This window comes from Octodon degus, unplaced genomic scaffold, assembly GCF_000260255.1.
Source record: "Octodon degus isolate 3935 unplaced genomic scaffold, OctDeg1.0 scaffold00008, whole genome shotgun sequence".
NCBI classification, from domain to species: Eukaryota; Metazoa; Chordata; class Mammalia; order Rodentia; family Octodontidae; genus Octodon; species Octodon degus.
In genome coordinates this window covers 4,523,664-4,545,388 of record NW_004524584.1, presented here as the reverse complement: position 1 = coordinate 4,545,388, position 21,725 = coordinate 4,523,664, and the positions used below count along the sequence as shown (strand labels likewise).

General features: G+C 35.7%; 1 protein-coding gene across 2 annotated transcripts in view; it reads right to left on the bottom strand.

The window, feature by feature from the left end:
• Stag1 (stromal antigen 1) overlaps window positions 1–21,725 on the bottom strand; it is a 462,283-nt gene that overhangs the window by 399,200 nt on the left and 41,358 nt on the right. The window contains exon 1 of one of the 2 annotated variants that reach the window (XM_023705036.1): window positions 18,987–19,034. The exons of the other annotated variant lie outside the window; for it this stretch is intronic. The gene's annotated coding sequence lies outside the window, so the exon portion shown is untranslated. Of the gene's footprint in view, window positions 1–18,986; window positions 19,035–21,725 lie in introns of those variants that run through there. 2 annotated transcript variants of the gene reach the window in all.

Genomic DNA, 21,725 nt, shown 5'->3' with positions numbered 1-21,725 from the left:
CCTATGGACCAGTATGTGGTCTATTTTAGAAAATGACCCATGTGCAGCTGAGAAAAATGTGTATTCAGCTGTGTTTGAATGGAACACTCTGTATATGTCCACCAAGTCCATTTGTTTCAAACTCTGGTTCAGTTCTGTTGTTTACTAAGTTTTTTTCTGGTTGACCTATCTTTTTGGGATAAGGGGGTGTGAAGGTCTCCTGTTAAGATTGTGGTTTTGGATAGTAGATCTTTCACGTCCATTAAGATTTGCTTTATACAGTTGGGTGCTCCCGTGTTTGGTGTATACACATTTATGAGTGTTACCTCTTCCTCTTGAATTTTTCCCCTAACCAATATATACTGGTCTTTTTATTTCACTTTATCAATCCTGGTTTGAAGTTGAGACTGTCTGAGAATAGGATTGCTACCCCTGCTTTTTTCTGAGGTGCTGGGGAATGTAATATTGTGTTCCACCCTTTGACATTCAGCCTATGAATGTCTTTATGAGTTAAATGTGCTTCTTTTATACAGCGTATTGTTGAATTTTGTTTCCAAATCCACTGTGTCAGTTTATTTCTCTTAATTGGAGAATTGAGTCCATTTACATTGATGATCAGAATTGAGATGTTTTGACTTACGATTGACATGTTATTTACCTGTTGTCATTTACTCCTTATTCTCCTGTGTTTAATTCTTTGCCTTATTTAGTTGGTTGCTTCTGATCTCATTCGTGGAGTTCTGATCATTTTGATCCCTCTCTAGAACATCTTTCAGTAGCCTTTGTAGGGTTGGCTTTATCATCCACAAATTCTTTAGTTGTTCTTTGTCATGGAAGTATTTCACTTCTCCATCAAACTTGAAAGTGAGTTTTGCAGGGTACAGTAGTCTGGACTTCAATTTGTTTTCATAGAAGACTTGAAGTACTCTACTCCATGCTCTTCTTGCCTTCATGGTTTGTGAAGAGACGTCGGCCGTAATTCTGATGGGTTTTCCTTTGAATGTGGTCTGCTTCTTTTTTCTAGTGGCTTTCAGTAGATTATTCTTGTGCTGAATTTCTGGGATCTTGACTATTATATGTCTCGGTGTGTTTTTCATTGGGTTGAGGTTATTTGGCGTTCTGTATGCTTCAGTTACCTGAATGTCAGATTGTTTCCTCATATTTGGAAAGTTTTCTGCTATTACTTCTGCCCATATTTTTTTAATGTCATTTGTATTGACTCCTTTCTCACTGATACCTATTAGACTCACATTGTTCATCTCTGCATCATCTTTCAGGTGATGGATTATTTTTCCTACATCCTGGCTGTTTTTAAGAGATCTTTTCTTACCTTTTCACTAGCTGCACCAGCGTCTTCAAGATCTGAAACTCTGTCTTCACTTTCGCTTAAACAGTTTTGCAAGTTTATGATTTGAGATTTTAATTTCCTCTATACCTCTTTGACTCTGCTTCATGCAATCTATTTCTTTCCTGTATTGCTCATTCAAGGAATCCGTCATTTTTCTAACCTTTATTTTTTTTAATCAATGCCTTCTTTAGAAGCACTTATTAATTTATTTACTGCAGGGTTTTTTCAGATTGGGTTTCCTCCTTATGTTTCTGTAGTTGATTCTTTACTTCAGATGCTATGAGTTCCAAGAATTCTTTTCTTATTTCAGCAAATTCCCCTCTGAGTTCCTCTATAACTTTCTGCTGTTGCTTATTTACTATCGACACTATTAATTCATACATTTTAGCTGAGCTAGTAGAAAATAATTCTGCTGTGAATTACTCTATGCCTTTCTACTGTTGCTTATTTACTACCGACGCTATTCATACAGCTGAGCTGAGCTAGTGTCCTCTGCACTTCTTCTAGGTGGGCATTGGGTTTCCTCCATAGGTTTCTGCTTTTGATTCTTTACAGCAGAATTTATTAATTCAGGGATTTCTTTTTTCATTTCCAATCTGAGTTCCTCTATACTTTTCTGCCGCTATTTATTTCAGAAGCCATTGATTCATTGCTTTCAGCTGTGTGATTCCCAATTTGTTCTGTGTTAGTGTTCTCTGCACTTGTTACGGGTGGACTTAGCTTCGGATATTGCATTTTGTTCCTTCCATTGGCATTTTATGTAGCACTGTCTTCTGACCTTTGTTGTAGAGCTTTGGTACAGTTATAACCTTAGTACCTACTGAAGTTCAGGTGCACATCTACAAAGTTTGGATTTATCCAGCTGTGTCTGGCTTGGGTCTGGGTGCTATGCTCGGCTCCTTCCTGCTGCTGCCCTTAGGAGTGAACCTGTTGTGCCCCTCTGGTAAGATGTTCTGCTCCTGGACTAGCTGGGTGGTTCTGTCCCCTACTCTCTCTGCAGGGATTGCAGCTGCAGGGTTTCACCTCAGGCCTGTATGCCAGTCCTGAGATGAGTCTGGAGGGGACAAGGTGGAGTAGCGGGGAGAGGCAACTCTCCCCCACACTCACCAGGCCTGGGCTAGGACTGGATCTGGGGGTCCCCATAACAGGGCAGAAATTCTCACTGGGGGGCAGGGTGAGGGGGTGCTGCAGAGTGGTGGTGGGGAGCCCAAGGGGGTGGAAGAGGCTCTCATCCATGCTGCGCCTGGGCTGGGACCCACAGGTCCCGCAAGCACAGGGTAGCTGGAAGCTCTCTCACACACTCACCGGGCCTGGGCTAGGACTGGATCTGGGGGTCCCTACAACGTGGCAGAAATTGTCATGTGGTAGGCGGGTTGGGGGTGTACCAAGGAGTGTTGAGGGGGCCCCAATGGTGTGGAAGAGGGTCTTACTCACGCTGCGCCTGAGTTGGGACTGGTAGGTCCCACTGGCGCAGAGTAGCCGGGAGTTCTCCCACACACTCACCAGGCCTGGGCTAGGACTGGATCTGGGGGTTCTTAGAATGCGGCAGAAATTCTCACACAGAGGGCAGGGTGCACGGGTGCTGCAGAGTGTTGGGGGGGCCCCAAGGGTGTGGAAGAGGGTCTCATCCATGCTGCGTCTGGGCTGAGACCAGCAGGTCCCGCTGGTGCAGGGTAGTCAGAAGCTCTCCCACACACTCACTGGGCCTGGGCTAGGACTGCATCAAGAGAAATTTAAACAGACATAAAAAATCAAATGAGCAATAATATAATTGTACTAGGGGACTTTAACACTCCACTGATACAAAGAGGTCAACTATGGAAAAACTCAGCAAAGAAGTAATAGGAACTAAACCAAACTTAAGAAATGGACTTCAAAAACTACTCCGAACTGAATGCACATGCTTCTCAGTCACACAGGATGTTCTCCAAAATAGACCATATGTTAGCACATAGAATAAGCTTAAGTAAATGTAAAGGAATCAAAATCTCAGTGTTTATAACTTAGCTCCACAGTCCAACTGAAAACCTAAATTGAAAAAAATCTGTAGGGCCAAGAGTCAGTCACATGGCACATACACAAAAGGTGACACTTAGTCTAAGCACCACTGTACCCGGGACAACATACACACAAATAATGCTTGTGTTCATGCATAAAAATATTCATCATTGGGTGATTTTTATTTTTTCACTTTATTTGTATTAGATTATTGTCACTGTGGCTCCAAAGAAAGTTAGTGATATTCCCAGTAAAGATATGAGTTAAAACTGAGCATCACAATGGGTTACAGAAAGAAATCATCATGAAATTTGTTAAAATTCCTGGAAAAATAAATTTGTAAGTGTAATTTTGGGGGGCCTTAGAACCAATTATTTGGTTTTCCATTATTATGGAAAAAGTATGTTCAGTTCTCAAACTTTTCCGTGTTTGACCATAAATTTGAAGCAAAAGAAGTTCAACAACCAAGGTATAACTGTATGTGCTTCAATGCAACAAAATCTTACTGTGGAAAGTGCATGCTAAAGCAAGATAAGAGTAAATTCAGCTCCAAAAACCTCTAATGCCAAAGACAATCAGGTCCACTGAGACAAATTTTGACTATTTCCAGATGCATTATATGCTAAAATAAAAATTATGCATACATTAAATGTAGTCTTTTCACAACGCAATGTAGAGGAAAAGACTATTACAAATTTTTGTTGGTACTTTCTTTCCACCAGCACTTTAAATAGAACAGCGGGTCTCCAGCATGCTAAGCAAGTGTTCTACTCCTCCTATTTGTACCTTTAATATCCACATAATCAATCTAGCCATTTATTTACTTACTTATTGTACAGGGTTTCACTATACAGCTCAAACTCATAGTGACCCTCCTGTGTCAGCCTCTCCAGTTCTAGGATTACAGTCATGCACCACATCGCCCGGTTTTGGTGGCCAGCAAAGCATACCCGGGGCTCTGGGGCCAGCATGGCATGCAGTACCGGGTATTGAACCCCTGGGTCCTTGCACTTGCCAGACAGGTGCTGAGACTGCTGAGATATCTCCCCAGCCCATAAAACACAGATATTAACAAAGTATTATCATCAAGACACAAAAATCAGGGCCTGCTAAATGTCTGCTTAGGCAGAGTGTAGTGGCCTGGGTTCTATCCCCAGCAACCCATGCCAGCCCCGTCCCCAGAGCACACAGACTTAGAATAAGACTGGGTGTGGTGCTGTGTGCCTGTAATCCCAGCTCTTGGGAGGCTGAAAACAGGAGAATCACTACAAGTCCAATCTATGTAGTGAGACCCTGTAAACACTGTACCAAATAATTAAAAAAAAAAAAAAAAAAGACATAAAATCAACAACTGGAGAACTTTTTTATTTTAAAGACTACCCATTCGATGACAAAGTTCTGAGTCACCAAGTGTGCTGTATTTGTGCATGAAAGGTATTATAACTTACTGGCTAAATCTGAGGCAATCTGAAATCTAAAAGAAAAACAAACTGATGACTTAGAAATACAAAAATCCATGAACCTACAAGTGACTTCAAAAAGACAAAACAGAAACAAAATGATTTTCTATCATTGAAGTGTATATGACACTAACTTAGTCGTTTTTTAAAAAACTGATAGTAAAAAAGCTAATCATTTTCCCTCCATTTTTAGACAAACAAAAAGTTTACCTTGGTGACAGAGAAAAAGTTCAACTGAAAAATGCCAGAAAACAAATGTAAGAAAAGAAAATAAACCAAAAAACAGAAGACTACTACTGTATTTCCTACACCCTAATGAAACAATTTGATTTATGCAATCCATAATCAATATATTCTAACACCAATAAGTGAATGATAATGATCAAATTTAATATTACCAATGATGGGAAAATACTGACTGACATTACATTCTCCTTAAAGTGATACAATAGAACGTGTGTAAATGTCATCTGCAAAGTATTGCCAAAATATGTTCAACTAAAAATTACTGATACACTTAGACTGAAATTTCGGTTTACTAGAAATACAAAAGACACAGAACACGAGCTACTAAAACTTAGCATACTTGTCTATTAAAACAGTCAGTTATCTTGAAAGAATAAGGTAAAAGTTATTCTAGAGTAAAACGAGGGAGGAAAACACTATGAAAGATTGATTTTTTGAATCAACTGGTTAAATCTGAACACAAATTCAGATTTTTATATACTCTAGTCACTATTGTAGATTTTCATAAGGATAATATGATATTGTGTTCAAATAGGGAAAAGACATTTTTAAGCAATGTAAGAAATGAAAACTTACATCCATACAAAGAATGGTACACAAATGTTCAAAAAGAGATTAACTAAAAATTCATCAAAACTGATTAGAAACCGAAGTTTTCTAAATGTATGAACAGTGGAATACTGCAACATAGCAGTATGATAAAAGTTACTTAGCAACTTAAAAAGGAAGAATAAACTATTAATACATGCAACAATCTGCATGACTCTTTAAAAAGGCACATGGATCACAGCAAGAAGCCAGTGCAAATGACTATGTAGTATATGATCTCATTTATATAATACTCTATTCAAAAATCCTGTCAACTTTGATGATAAAAAGCACAAATTTATATCAACTGAAATTGGAGTATTAGGAGAGACTGAGAAGAGACAGGAAAACTTTCTAGAATACTACATGACTTGAGCTGTTGCTTGTTTTTTTCTTTTAATTCTTTGAGACATGGTTTTGCTATCCAGTCTAGACTGGCCTTGAATTTGTAATACTCCTGCTTCATCTTCCTAAGTACAGGATTACAAATATGCACCACCATGCCCTGCTCAAATGTTTTCATCTTGACTGCAGTCATATCTATACATTTTCAAAATTAAAAATGAACACACTGTGTATATACTACTCCTAAATAAAGCTGACATTTCCAAAAAGTATCTTGATTAAGGTAATAGATGTTCATGGTTATGTCAAAGATTAAGAAATTATACTATACTTTTTACCACTGTTTAGTCTGCTATACACCAATTCAACTCCATAAAGTTATTATTGTTGTTGTTTTTCTTTAAAAAAAAAAAGCTAAATAAAAAGAATCTGCACAACTGGTTTCCTCTTCCTATTTCCACAAATGAAATGCTACCAATAACCCATGACTGAAGAGAATTTTCAAAGATAAACTAAGTTAACTTGGAAAACTACTTAAGTATAACTGAGACTATGAAACCAACAGGAAATGTTTTTCTAAAGTAAAAAGCAAAGGGCAGCCAAATAGCTCAGCAGATTAAAGCATCTGCAAGCAGGCACAGGGGCCAGGGTTCAATCCCTGGGCCTGCCATGTTGGCTCCGCCCCCAGGGTGCTCTGAGACAGTGATTGAGACTGGGTGTGGTGATGTCCCCCTGTAAGCCCAGCACTTGGGAGCCTGTAAATGAGAATCATGAAGAGTCTGATCTAGTAGTGAGACCTTGAACACCCTACAGACCCTTCCCTAAAACACAGAAAAAAAAACTAAATAAAAATAAAGTACAGAGCAATAAATACCACCAATTACAATATAATATTCTGACCCAAAATTCAATCCCAATCACCATAGTATTCCCCAGTCAAATTCCAGACAAGAGATCATTTGGCACAGTATGGCCACTGACATGAGACGGCTGCTTTGGAGTTCTAGGAACTGTCACTGCTTCTTCCTTCCCTGTCCTCTTTCTTCCAATTCTGGAGCTACTACAGCTTTATACAAACATGAAGGGAAAGCTAAGAAGACTATGGAGACTTACATCCTGATATCACTATACCATCACCTTGCCCCACTTATTATATAAGAAAAGTTATCTTATCAAGCCAACCCAGTTCTTGTCTGACATCTAATGCCAAATTAATCCTGATATAATTACTGTTACTCATTTTTAACTGAGATATAATTTATATGTCATAAACTTCACTTTAAAATATATAATTCAGTTGTTTTAGTATATTCACAAGGTTGTATAACCATTACCACAACACCTAATTCGAGAACATTTTTATCATCCTCCCCATTCCTATTTCTCTTACAAACACTAGTAAGCTTTCTATCTCTCTGATTTGCCTGTTCTCGTTATTCATATACACAAAATCCTATAGTACATATATGAATTTTTGTTTGGCTTCTTTCACTTAATGTAACGTTTTCCAGGTTCACCCAAGACTCAGTACTTCATTTCTTTTCATGGTTAGGTAATATTCCCCTCAATAAAAATACATTTGTTTATTCAACAGTGGTAAGTGAAGAGAATTTAAAAAAAAAAATCTTTAATACTGGAAAGACAGTAATTGCTATGATGTAAATGTTCATTGCCTCCACAAAATCCATCTTTTTTACTCTAATACCCAATGTGAAAACATAAAAGGTGGCTCTTTCTGAGAACTTATTTAGTCATGAGGACTCTGCTCCCATTAACAAAACTATCTTTAAAAAGATTGAACAAAAAAAAAAAAAAAAGATTGAACAAAGCTGCCAGGCCCTCACTGCCAAGTAAGGATGCAGCAAGAAGGGACGAACTTTAAAATAAAAAAAGCAGGGCTGGGGAGATGGCTCAGTGGCATAAGCGCTTCCCTGGCAAGCGCCAGGACTTGAGTTCAATCCCTGGTTCCGCAAAAAAATAAATAAAAAATAAAGAGCAAACTCTCATTAGATACCAAATCTACTGGTACTTTATTTTGTTATTTCCCAGCTTCAAATTTCTGCTGTTTACAAATTACAGTCTCAGATATTTTGTGACAACAGACCAAGTAGACTAAAAGATCTAAGAAACAAAAATGAGATTAAAATATTCTCATTTTAAGAGGCTTTGGAAAAATTTAGTAAACTGGCATTAGTATGAAATCATTACACATACTTATTATAAAGTATAAACATTTAAAAAGTACTATCATAAAAATATCAATTGTTCTCTAAGGACAATATCAATTCACTAAGGAAAAAAATGATAAAGTTGAAAATAAATGTTACAAAATAATCATAGGTAAAAAAACTAAAAACTGCTTCAAATAAGACAATAGATTTATCAAATATAAACAGAGGATTGATGCAGGAATACATAAAAAATACTCAGTTGGGATTAGAATGAGGGTTATGGAAAAAAAATACTCAGTTGAATTTTTTTTTTTAAAGTGTAAGATTTTTAAATAAAACAAGAGTCAAGTCCGTGAAAAATACATGATTTTTCCTAAAGCACTGGTAATCCTTTAGGGGAAAAAAATGGGTGTTCTAATATTAGTTAACATACAAAAATGCACTCAAACTGCTTATGTACTGTAAAAACTAAAAATATTACGGAGTTTGAGGAGCATTCATAACTCAAAATTAGAAACTACAGAGAAATTCATGTTTAAAAATGTGGTGAAAAGAAAACTATTTTCAACATAAATAATAGAGAATTAATGTTTTAACACATAAGCTTTTACAAAATGAAAAAGACAATTCAAATAATATTTGGACAAAGGATATGGAAGAATAGTTCACAAAACAATGAAATAATATAGTACACTTTGTGGGAATTCAAATTAAATGCAACAATGAGATAAAATGTTCTATCAATTGGGCCAGTAAATTTCTTAAAAAGCTTTAGTCTTACTGTCAGCACATAGATAATAGAATCCTCACATGTTGGTGGAAAATTTTTGTTAAAGCAACTTGGCAGCATCTACTGAAATACAAATATAAAACGCTTTACACCTAGTCATTTTCCTAAAAATCTATTCCACAGAAATAAAAGCATCATAATTAGCCACACATATTCAGGAATGAAAAATGACCAAGAACAAGAAAGGAAATTCATTCCCTCGCACATGAAAATGGCTACAATATGCTTTATGTAACACAACATAAAGCATTTATTACAAAACCCTACAAAAAATGAATTTAAGTTACACCTTAGATAATTTGCTTCATGGTATTATTCACAAAAAAGTAAACTGTAGAACTGTAATAATTCCTTTTTTAAACATCATCACAGGGCCGGCCAAATAGCTCAGCAGATTAAAGAGCCTGCAAGCAGGCTCAGGGGCCAGGGGTTTGATCCTCTGGCCTGCAGTGCCAGCCCTACCCCCCCCCAGGGCGCGCTGAGACAGCAATTGAGACTGGGCGTGGTGGCACACGCCTGTAATCCCAGAACTTGGGAGGCTGTAAACAGGAGAATCACTACAAGTCTGATCTAGTAGTGAGACCCTGAACACCCTGTAGACCCTTCCCTAAAATACAGAAAAAAATAAAGGCTTCATCACAAAACCATTATATATCTACACAGAAATACAAGTAAATTTAAAACACTGTATAAGTAAAGAGAAAAACAAAGAGTAATATATAATACTATTTATACATCTCTGGAGCAAGAGGGAAAGGGATAGGTCTGATATAATGAGATGGAAAGTTGAGACCCAAGACAAAGAGAATAGCACTGAAAGATTCTCATTTACATTTTCATGTAGAACTATGGATACAATTAACTTAGACATTAACATAAATTCTGTCCAAGACAAAAATGAAAAATTTACTTACATACAATAAAAAACTACTAGTGAATATTATTACACCATAAAAAAGTAAATAAAAGTGTGTTACAAAATTACGCCGATCAGTTATTTCACAGATCTTCCTATGATATAACTTCCTGTGGTCTTAGGAAAATAATATAAATCCTTCAAGTTAAGCATAATTCAAAAGGACAGTATATAGGCACTGTTAAAAATAAGACTATAGTACCAGGCAACATAATAAGCTCTCCTACAAAATTAATGAGTTCCTTGCCATTTACTAAAATTGGCTTTTTTTAAAAAAGTGGATTTTAATTTTTAAAATATTTCAAGAGTCAAAAAAACAGAAAAAAGTGGTATCAACAAAATATTAGAAATATTATATAGTTGGGGTATGTATAGCTCACTGATAAAGTACCTCCCATATGTACAGGCCTTGGGTTTCAAGCCCCAAAACACACTGAGAAAGTAGAACTAATTCCTGAAATATAAGTAGTTCAACATGAAGATCAATCAATGTAATAGACCATACTTTAAAGAATTAAGAAAAGCATAATACTTTGTTGCAGAAAAAACATCTGATAAGGGCCAGAGAGATGGCTCAGTGGACTAAGTGCTTCCCTGACAAGTGTAAGGGCCTGAGTTCAATCCCCGGTTCCGCCACAAAAAAAAAAACAGAAAAAAAAAAAAACCTGACAAAATTCAATGCCATTACATGATTTTAAGAAAACTAGGACGTGCAGAATTACTTCAACAAAATAAAGGCAATATACAGGGAATTCAAAGCTAATATCATGGTAAAGAGTGAAAGAATAAAAGCTCTTCCTCTAACATGTAGAAGCAGGTTAAGGACAGCTATGTTCACCATTTCTATCCAATATAGTATGTTTGAAGTCCTAGCCAGAGCAATTAGGCAGGAAAATGAACTGAAAAGAACTATGGTTTGGATAGCTAATGGAACCAACAGCCTAACTATGGGCTTGCTGTACTTTGTGCTGGTATCACGAACTGACAAGACTTTTGGGAACTGCACACTCTAAAAAGAATTGTGGAACTCTTATCTGTGTCTGCTGGCTTCTACACGTTCCTGCTATGATACGCTACAACTGGCTATCCTCACCAACTGAGCCATTCGGGCATCATGCCTTTAAATCTTCAAAACTATGAACTAAACAAAACTGTTCCTTTATAGATTAGTTCTCTCAGGTATTTCATTATAATAACATGAACCCACTAAAAGGCATCTGAATTAAGTGAAACTGCAGATGGCATGACCTTAAAAAAAAAATTGTTTTACTTATTTAGTACAGAGATAAACTAAATAGCTCAGACTCACAGTGATCCTCCTGTCTCAGCCTCCCCAGCACTGGGATTACAGGCATTTGCCTCCACAGTTTGGTGGCCAGCCAACTGTGACCAGGTTTCCAAGGCCAGCACGGCATGTAGTACCACGGATCAAACCCAAATCCTTGTGCTGGCCAGGCAGGGGCTTAGACCACCAAGCTATCTCCCTGGCCCAGATGACATGTTCTTACACAAAGAAAACTCTAAAAGTGCTGCATAAAAAACTTTTATAACTAGTGAACAAATTCAAAAAAGTAGAAGATCAAAAAAGTCACACAAAAATCAATTACATTTCTAAATACTAAATACAAACAACTTGAAAATAAAATTAAGAAAATTATATTAACAGTACTTGAGAACAGATTAAGCACTTAGGAATAAATGAGCCATAGAAGCAAAACACACTGAAAACTATGAACGTAGTTGAAAGAAGTTAAAGATAGCAATGAACCAACAATTCCACTTTAGGACACAAATTTGTAAGAACTCAATGCAGGTTCTTCAACAGACATCTATACCCACATTCACAAGAAAAAGTATAAACTTGTTTTTGCATCTTTAAAAGTCGTACTAGGTTGCCTAGGTTACCCTCTAACTCATGAGCTTCAGCACTATCTACCTCCTATCTCAGGCTCTCAAGTAGTGGAATTATAAGCATGTACTGTTATTCCCAACATAAAAGCATTATTTACAACAGACAAAAGTCAGAAGGAATACAAGCATCCCTTAATGAAAAGAATGTATAACTGCGTGGTACATTCATAAAATAAAATATTATTCAGCCTTAAGAAGAAAAGAAACTGACACACATGTTACATCATGGATGAACCTTTACAACATTATACTTAAATAAAACAATCACAGAAATAAATAGCATATGATTCTACAGAAGCATGTAAATCAATCAAATTCAAGACACAGAAAACAGAATTATAGGTGCCAAGGGCAATGGGGGAAGGTACAGATTGTTGTTTAATGGGCGTACAGTTTTACAAGATTCAAAGAGTTCTGGCAAACGGTTGCACAACAAAGTGAATGTACTTAAAACACTACTCAGTTATACATTTAAACATGTACAAGATCATAAATTTTATTAACACATAGGAATTTTTAACAATTGTTTCAAAAACCTAGAGACAACAGATTTAATGACAGGAAAGTAGAAATTTCCTACAAATATCAGCAACAAGCCAAGGATATTCCCTCTGACTATTTCTTCTCAATAATGTACCACAAGTCTCAGTTTATGGAAACAAGAGAAATAAAATGTATACAGTGTACAAAGGGAGAAATTAAACTATGCTCCCAGAAGGCTTGATTACCTATGAAGAAAATTCAAAATTCGGTGGAAAAAAGATTATATATATTTGGGGGGGGGGGAGGCACAGAACAGGGGATTGAACTCAGACCCTTGCGCTTGCCAGGGAAGCGCTTATTCTACTGAGCCCTATCTCTGACCCCTAAAATAAAATTTTCGTTGTCAACTTGAACAGTTGAGAAATGCCTAGAATATTGGTAAAGTATACTTCTGGTTATGTCTATGAAAGTCTTTCCAAAGATGACTGGCAAATAAAAGATCTGCTGTGATCATAGATAGCTACAGTCAACTGAGCAGACTAAATATCAAGACATAACAAAAACTCGAAGGGGGAAGCAGCACATGCAGACACAGTCAGTTTTTCTTGAGAAAATACACCTTTTCACTCTTATTTTTAATATATATTTATTTACTAAAGTTGGACTCCAGATACTTCACTCTTTCATTGTAGATTCCCACAAACAACTCTCCTGGGAGCTGGTTCTAGATCTTCAGCAGTGGAATTGGCCTGCATGTTTGACTCCTCTTGTTCTAAGGCTTTCAGCTCTTTGGACTCAGCAAGAAGTCTTAGCTCTTGGACTGAGCAGCTACTGGTTTTCCCAGCTCTGTAGGCTGTAGATTACCATTATGGGACTTTCTGGCCTCTCTTTAAGTTAGTTTAATAAACCCTCTAGTAATACACTCCTACGGTTCTATTCCTCTGGAGAACTCTTAACACAGTTATTTTCAAGTCATGACTTAGGGCAGGCCAGATAGCTCAGTGGATTAAAGTGCCTGCTTAGGCAGAGCGCAGAGACTGGGGTTTGATCCCCTGCACCACAAACTGTGGTGGCCCTGCCCTCGGGGCGCACTGAGATGACCACTGAGACTGAGTATGGTAGCGTGTGACTGTAATCCCAGCACTTGAGTGGCTGAAAAAAAGGAGGATCACTACCAGTCCATTCTATGTAGTGAGATCCTGTACTAAATAATAAAAAAAAAAGGCAAGTATAAATCTAACAAAATATGTACAAAGTTTATGTACAAACAATTATGAAATTCTGATGGAAGAAATCAAAGAAGAAAATAACTGTAAAGATATACCACGTTCATTAATAGGAAAATTCAGTATTATCAAGAATACTCATTATTCCCAATTTATCTATAGATTCAACAAAATTCTAACCAAAAGTGTAGCATATTCTTTTCTCAAAATAAACAAGCAAGTTCTGGTTTACATGGAGAAGACAAAGACAATACAGCAAACACTGAAGGAATATAACAAAGTTAAAAAAACTGATACTATTAACTTCAGGATATATACAAACCTATCACAGTGAAAACAGCATTGTCAAAAAAATAGATCAACAGAATAAAACAGACAATTCAAAAACAAATCACACATACACAGTCAAATAATATCTGACACAGAACCAAAGGCTATCCAATGAAGGAAAAAGTCTTATCAAAGACTAGTGTTAACACAGCTGGATGTCCATATGCTAGAAAAGAAAATAAAAACACCTAGCCATAATCCTTATACTCTTCACAAAAACAGACTCAAAATACATGAGATTTTAAATAGAAAAACCATGATTATAAAACTCTATGCTGATACAGAAAAATATCTGAATAACCCTGGGTTTGGAAGTTCATGTTTTAGATCCAACACCAAAGGTACAATCTACAAGGTAAATATTTAGTTGGGCTTTAAATTAAAATTTTCTGCTCTGTAAAAAATAGTATCCAGAGAATGAAAAGTCAAAGCACAAGTAGGAGAAAATATTGGCAAATAACAGCTGCAAGACAGGACTATTGTTCAAAATATTAAAAAAAAAAAAAAAATTCTGGAGGTTTAATGAGACCTCAAGCAATCCAATTAGAAAATAGCCAAAAAACCTAAACAGACACCTCATTATTAACTGCATTTGTTTCTGGCTTTTTGGTTACACAGGGTCTCAATATGTAGTTTGAGCTGGTCTTAAATTCGCTATGTTCAGGTCAGCCTCCAACTCATAGCCATTCCTGCCTCAGCCTCCTCTTGAGTTCTGGGATTACAGGAGCACTCCACCATGCCAAGCTTACAGTAGTTTCTTACAAAGCTTAAGGTGTTCTTATCAAAACATCTGGGAGCTGACTCTTAGAGATTTACATAAAAGAGCTAAATTTTACTTACACAAATTCTATACACACATGAGCAGCTTTACTCATATGTGCCAAAACTTGCAAGAAATCAAAATGTCCTTTAGTAGTTGAGAGGGAAAAATATAAACTGGGACATATCCAGAAGAAAGAATTTTACTTAGTGCTAAAAAAAAAAAATAATAAACTGTAGTATAATCCATAAGCGACATGGAGGACCCTTAAATACATAGTAAGTGAAAGATGCCAATGTATTATTCTAAATGATGACATTCTGGAAACATAAAGCTGTAGACAGTAAAAAGATTGCTGACTGCTAATGAATGGGGGATCAGGATGAAAATACATGTATCAGAAGATTTCTGAGGGTTGGCGAGATAGCTCAGCAGACTAAGCACCTACCTGGGCAAGCGCAAAGACCAGGTTCCATTCCTAGTCCCACATGCTATGCCCGCCCCCAACCCCAGGGCATGCTGAGCTGGTGACAGAGTCTAGGTGTGGTGGTGCATGCCCATAATCCGAGAACTGGGGAGGCTGAAAACAGGAGGATCACTGTGAACCCGAGCTGTATAGTGAGACCCTGTACCAAATACATAAAATGAAAAAAAAAAAAAAAAAAAAAAAAAGATTCTTGAGGGAAGCAAAACTACTGTGTATGGCCCCATTATGGCAGCTAGTACTATATATTTGCTAAAACTCACAAAATGTATGCCTCCAAGAGTTAATGTCACTCATCAATCATAACAAGGCACAACTCTGTGGATACTGCATAGGCTACGCATGTGGGGACAGAAGTCTTAAAGACACTGAAAATCATGCTCAATTTTACTGTCAACCTACAATTTCTCTTTAAAAAAAAAAAAAAAAGAACGAAGTTAGTAAACACAACTCAGATAAACCTTGAATGAAACTTGAGAGGTGAAGGAAGCCAGAATCCAGTTATATACTGATTTTTATGACACATTCTGGAAAAACAAGAACTATAGGGTAAGAAAACTATCAGGTTTTTTTTTTGGGGGGGAATTGGGGATTGAACTCAAGACTTTTCACTTGCCAAGCAAGCACTTATTCTACTGAGCTATTTCCCAGTCCTCCCCGTTTTTTTTTTTTTTTTTTTTTCTTTGCAGAACCAGGGATTGAACTCAGACCCTTGCACTTGCCAGGGAAGCGCTTATTCTACTCAGCCATCTCCCTGGCCCCTAAGAAAACTATCAACAATTGCCACCTAACAAAAGAAAAAAGGTTAACCATTAGAGCATGAGAGCATTATCAACACCTTTCCATAATCTGTTTCTTTTGATGATTTCACAATTGATATACAACACAAGAAAACAGAGGCTAAGCACATAGTTTATTGATAAAGTGTATGCTTAGCACATACAAGGAAGAGTTTAAACCTAAGCACCCCCCCAAAAAAAAAAGACTCAGGAAAAGGGATCCTTGAGATCCTTTTTATGATGGAGGGAGGGAGGGACGGAGGGGGCAGAGAGAGAGGGAGAGAGAAAATTGCCGCATGTAAATGAATAAACCTGATGATGGAGAATGGATATATGCACAGATGTATGTGTGAGAGCACGAGCACACACACACACACACACACACACACACACACACTGAAGATACTCTAAGGTTAAGTTATTTGTGATGGTTGGAATTTTTCATCATAAATGAACTATGAAAATTGATTCTGGACTTACAATGAATATATTTTCCACTTTACAAGTTAAAATTATCACTTTTACATTGAAATGTATTGTATTTCCTATGCTGCTTATGAATTTAATTTCCCTAATATTACACATCCTCTATATTAAGCAGGAAGGTAACACCTAACCCCAGCTAGAATACAGTTCTCAAAGTATGGTACATGAATCAGAAGCATATGAACCACCTGACAACTTAACAGAAATGCAAAATCTAAGTTCCAACCCTGACCAAATGAATCACAAACTCTCAATTTGTGAACCTCCAGAAGATCTCATACAGTTTAAGAACCACAGCAGTTAAATCAGATTCTAATCCTAGCAGTTAAATCAGATTCTCCGTGCTTCAGGGGACAGTCATCAGTATACTGTAAATTCTCCAGATGAGTCTTAATAGTCACCCCAGGTTGAATGTGATTCAGTGAGCTCTAGGTTGGCATCAGACATCAGATTTCAATAAACACTCCAGTTCTTTCTAGTAAGTAACATAAGTATCTCTGGTTTGGTTTGCTGTTTTTATTTTTGGTACCAGGAATCAAACTCAAGACCTCATGCTTACCAGACAGGTACTATGTCACTGAGCTGTATCTCCAGCCCACACTTCTGATTTAAAGAAGAGGAGAAAAAAAAAAAAAAACTCTTTCACAAATACTACCACCTACTTAATGCTAGAATATAATGTACTTTTTTAATTAATGGTAAACAACACCTACTTAGATTGCCTGTAATTAAGACACAAATCAAGCATTTTTAAATCTAAAATTGTCTAACTAAAAGGAAAAATACAAAAAGACCTAAATTTCTGCAACTAATTACATTCCCTTAAAGTGTATCTAACTTTTTTAATAAAAGTGACTTGAGAAATTATGCTGAGAGCGTTTAAATAAATATTAATTATATTTTGCACGTCATATCTGCAGCCATATTTTTACTGATTTTTAATGAAATATATATTAAAACTATTCTAGAAAACCTTACAATTGCAAAACATTTAGCAGTGATAATAAAGAACCTGTTAACTTTGTTAATGTGTATAAACATCTATTGAAGAAAAAGAAATGAAAGTTAAACCAATGTTCCTATAAATAACTCACCCCAGCATTTTTTATTAACTTTAACACAACTTTATTTGAAATTTCAGAATTTGTCATGTTAATATTGGAAAGTGTTACTTTGAAATGTCTTCTCTTTTCCTTTACCCTTAATATTATAAACTCCAATACATATATATATACACACATATGTACATATTGTATATACGCACACATACATATGTATGTATGTAAAGTTTGGCAGCTTAATTTACAGAGAAATGTGACTAAAGGGGTACTTTCGTGGTACTAATAATGGAATCCATTGCACCACTGAGCTACACCCCCTGCCCTGCCACTAAATTGAGTAACAAGTGACAAAACTAGGATTTAAACCTGTAATGTTTCTGTCTCCTAATGCTATCTTGGGCTGAGTCCTAAAGACTACTGATTGAAATCCTATCTCAAGACCTACTGGTTCCTGGAACAATTGCAAAGACATTTTCCTTAAGATAGCCCCTTGCTTCCAAAGGCATATTTTTTCTTCTTAGAATGCAGTATCATATCAATATATAATAAAATTATGAAAAACATATTTTGTTTTCCTATTTTACATATACAAGCATGCAAAATCATTCCTTTCAGAACAGCAGAATACCCTATAAAACAGAGATTCCGCTATTTAAAACTCTTATGCAGAATCATTCTTTAAGGTTGAGAATAACAAATGTTGGCAGAGATGCTGTTCCCATGGAAACTCATGTAAAAATCTTTATTGCTAAGATTCTGTATTAATTCAAACAGACTTACTATACAATAAAAAAAATCAAGAAATTTTTTCCCTTTTGTCTTCAGTAAAAACCTAAACAAACCTTATTTGTGAAACAATGTTTGTACACTGGTACATACAGTTTTCAGTCTTTAGATTTGCTAACTAGTTGGCTTACTAGAAAGATCAAACTATCTTTTTTACTGCTACTAAAAATGTCTTCCTGGGACTACAAGTAAGGAAGGAAGATCAAAAGGTTGAGTCTCACTTGGGAATTTATTGAGACTCTGTCTCAAAAAAAATAAAAATAAAAATAAAAAAATAAAAGGGTTGGGGACCTATCTGTGTGGTAGAAAGCCTCTAAATTTAATCCCCAGTGCTGACCAAAAAGTATTCCTGTTTGAGCTCACTGGGAAATAATGCCTATGCTGAGATTATAGCTTTATTCAAATACTCTTTCATTTGATTGTCTATACAAAGTTTTCCTATCTAGAAAATTGGTCAACTGGATTTTCTCATTATCTCTTCACTAATATGACCTGATGCTCTTATACCATTTAGTGTTTGTCTCAGTCTCCTCATAACTATGCTCATGTTCAGCAAGACAATGTTTTAAATGGATACAGGGTCTCATTACACCGTTCAGACTCACAGTAATCCTGTCTCAGCCTCCCCAGCACTGGGATTATAGGTGTTCACCACTGTGCATCATACCCCTGGTATGCAGTATTGGGGATCAAACTTGGGTTCTTGCGCTTTACAGGCAGGTGTTTAGACTGCTGAGCCATCTCCCCAGCCAACACAACTTTTAAAGTTAACTTACTTATTCACATTCCTAAATGCTACTCACTTGCCAGAGTGTAGCCCACCTAAAAGAATTTTTTACCTTTCTTGAATTATGACGTGATTTTTCACAGTATTTCCTCTCGCCAAATATATGAGACAGACAAAAAATGAGGTTTCAAAACTTCAACAAAATTCACAAAAGTTACAGACTACTATATTGTATATAGGTCTTTTAATTTAGAATAATTTCAGACAAAGCATACTTAATCTAGGGTTTCAAACCTATGAAATCAAGAGACAGTGACCAGTTTATCATAACAGTGCAAGAATTTTCCAAAAAATATGAATTTTCTTCAGATCAAATCTTTCTCTTTTTAAAAGAAAAAACAGAAGAATCATGTCCTCAATGTTGTTAGTAGTTAATGAAGAGTTAATTCATTAATTTGAGAATGAAACTCAAGTGGCAATTCGATTTTGTTAAATCAGTAAAGAACAGTACTGTCTTTTATCTTTAATTAAAATAGTAAGATGCCCTGAACATCTTTAATTTCAATAATTAAGGTAATTATTGTTTTATTTTCACAAAATACAAAATTTTATTATGAAAAATTTATAGTATGGTTTACATTTCTACTTTCACTGAAAAGCCATAAGTTTCCTGCAAAAATATAAAAGACAACTTTCTGAATTTGTGAGTAAAAAATAAAAGGTATCTTTCAGACATTAAACATATGCTTGTGTGCATGCATGCACGCGCGCACGCACACACACACACAGTTGTTTTAAATAAAAACAAAAAACAAATTTGCAGGGCACAGTAATACACACTTATGTAATCTAAGCACTCACACTGTAAGCACTAAGCACACTGTAAGGGAGGCTGAGGCAGGCAGGTCAAAAATTCAAGACCAGCCTGGGCAATTTAGCAAGAACCTAAGTCAAAATTAAAAAAATAAAAATAAAAATAAAAATAAAAATGAAGATGAAGGTCAGTGCTAAGGCCCTAAATTGAATCCTTAGTATCAGACATAAATATATCAGAAATCTAGGCACAGAAGAGTCATGTGAGAAGTTTTATCTTGAATTCATTATTTTAAGTGACAAGAGCTACAATTTAAGATAATTTATTCATATTTATCATAAAGTACCAACTTTCTGTGAGCCAAGAAATTTTATATTATGCAAGAATATCTGATATTTTAAATTGAATAAATCAAATTACATTTACAAACTTCACGTTTCATCCTCAAAGTTAGCAAAGCCTTTGTGAATGTTTTCTATTTCATGTTATAACTAATTTATCTCTTGGTATTGCAGATACAAGCCACAGATTTTCACATGTGAAGAATTCTAACAATGAGTTAAATCCCCAGCCGGTAAGCATATTCTTAAATTTTATTAAACTAACAAAGATAACTGTCAACCACTAAGTAAATGGAATTTGTAAATTTGTTTGCTAATAATACATTCACAGTTCATTAAATAACTTTTTAAATGAGTTTCAAATGCGTGTGGTGATACATGCCTATAATCCCAGGACTAAGAGATACTCAGACAAAGGATAAAAAATTTGAGCTGAGCCTACATAATTTAATGAAACTTAGTCTCAAATTTAAAAATTAAGAAAGGACTCGGGCTGTAATTCAATGTGAAGGCCCTAAATTCAATACCCAATACCAAAACCAAAAGAAACAAAAAAGTTAATTGCATTTTTAGGAAGCTTTACAATGATCAAGCATTACAAAATACTTAATTCTATTACCAATTAGTGAAAAAACAAAACAGTACTACAATATACTATTTCACAACCATCAGATAAGACAAATTAAATATTTGTAATATTCAGTGTCAACAACATTCAAGACGAATGTGGGAGTCTACACTGGAAGTATTTTAGGATGGCAAATTACTCAGAATCTACCAATTCTAGAAACCAACAGCTAGAAATACATTGCAGCAAAGAAGATCCAAAATCAAAAGTGCTTACTGAAGCATTAAAAATTAGAAGTATGCTAAATGTTAATGCTTGTCATGATTTGGATCTTAAGTGTAACCCAAAAGCTCATGTGTTGAAGGCTTACTCCCCATGATTAATTAGGAAGTGGTGAAATCTTAAGAGCCTAGGAAGAGGAAGTCAGATGACTGAGTTTATGCTCTTGAAGGAGGAAATGTAACTTTATTCCCTTCTCTCTTTTAGTCTCTTGGCCACCATAAAAAGTGCACCTCCTCTTCCACATGCTCCCCCATCATGATGTTCTGATTCACCACAGGCCAAAAGGGAACAAGATCAAGCAACCATGGACTGAGAACTTTGAAATCATGAGCCAAGTAAAATATTTATTTTTCAAAAAGAAAGATATTGCTTATCTCAAGTATTTTTTCACAGTATTAATGCTTATCCATACATACATGAATATGCAATGCACAGTAAATCTATCCTACAAAAATGCACTGCAATTGCTGTAAAAGAACAAAGAGCAATGTCTATTTAAAGAGATTGTAAGGGTCTCATGATAAAAACTCAAACTTATAAAACAATACAAATAACAGGACCTGGTACTGTTTTGTTACTTTTTTATGTTTCTGTAACAAAGCCACAATGTGTTGGCTTACATAAATAAACTATCCTCTCAGAGTTCTGAAGGCCCAAAATGCCAAAACAAAGGTATTAGTAGGACTCTATTCTATCTAAAACTAAAGATTGATGAAAAATACCTGTTCCTTATTATGCCTAAGATGTTTGAAATGCAGTGAGATAGTGAGGCTAAGATTGATAGCCCAAATCGTTTGATAATAACAATAAGCTTTTCTTCTGGATGGTTAACAACCTAAGTTTGCA